Below are 592 nucleotides of genomic sequence, written 5' to 3' on the forward strand. Positions count from 1 at the left end.
TTTATCTGCTTAACTCTCCTAGATGGGTAGACACATATACACATGTGCACACAAGTTACAAAGAATGGGGCTGGTATACATGGATTAAATAGAGCTCATTGTTGATGGGAATAGGCACACGAGTTCTGAGTGCTCAGAAATGCCAGGCCCCAGTTAGAATAATGATAAAACACACACACACACACACACACACACACACACACACACACACACCCACCCTTTTTTAATAAAAGGGAAAAGGCCACTGGGTAAAGAGCTGTGAGCTGGCAGAGAGATGTCAGGGCCTGTCTGCTCTGGCAGCAGTGGAATGACTTTCCTGGCCCCCTGCCCCATGGCTGCCGGCCTGCACCCCACCCCTCACCACAGGGTAGGGCACTGAGGGTGCAATGCCCCAGCTGAGCATGTTGAAGGGGCTCAGCATCAGACACAGGGTGACTCAGCCTACTGCTCAGCTCACTATCATCCCACAACCCAACAATTCAGCTACCTCCACTTTAACCTTTGGGCAGAACTTGCACTTTAATTATTTTAGGGTAGGACTCTGCTCTGCTTTTCTCAACCATCTCCTCCCTCTTCCCAAAGGAACTGTCAC

Source organism: Galeopterus variegatus, unplaced genomic scaffold, assembly GCF_000696425.1.
Source record: "Galeopterus variegatus unplaced genomic scaffold, G_variegatus-3.0.2 Scaffold1784, whole genome shotgun sequence".
Taxonomy (NCBI): Eukaryota; Metazoa; Chordata; class Mammalia; order Dermoptera; family Cynocephalidae; genus Galeopterus; species Galeopterus variegatus.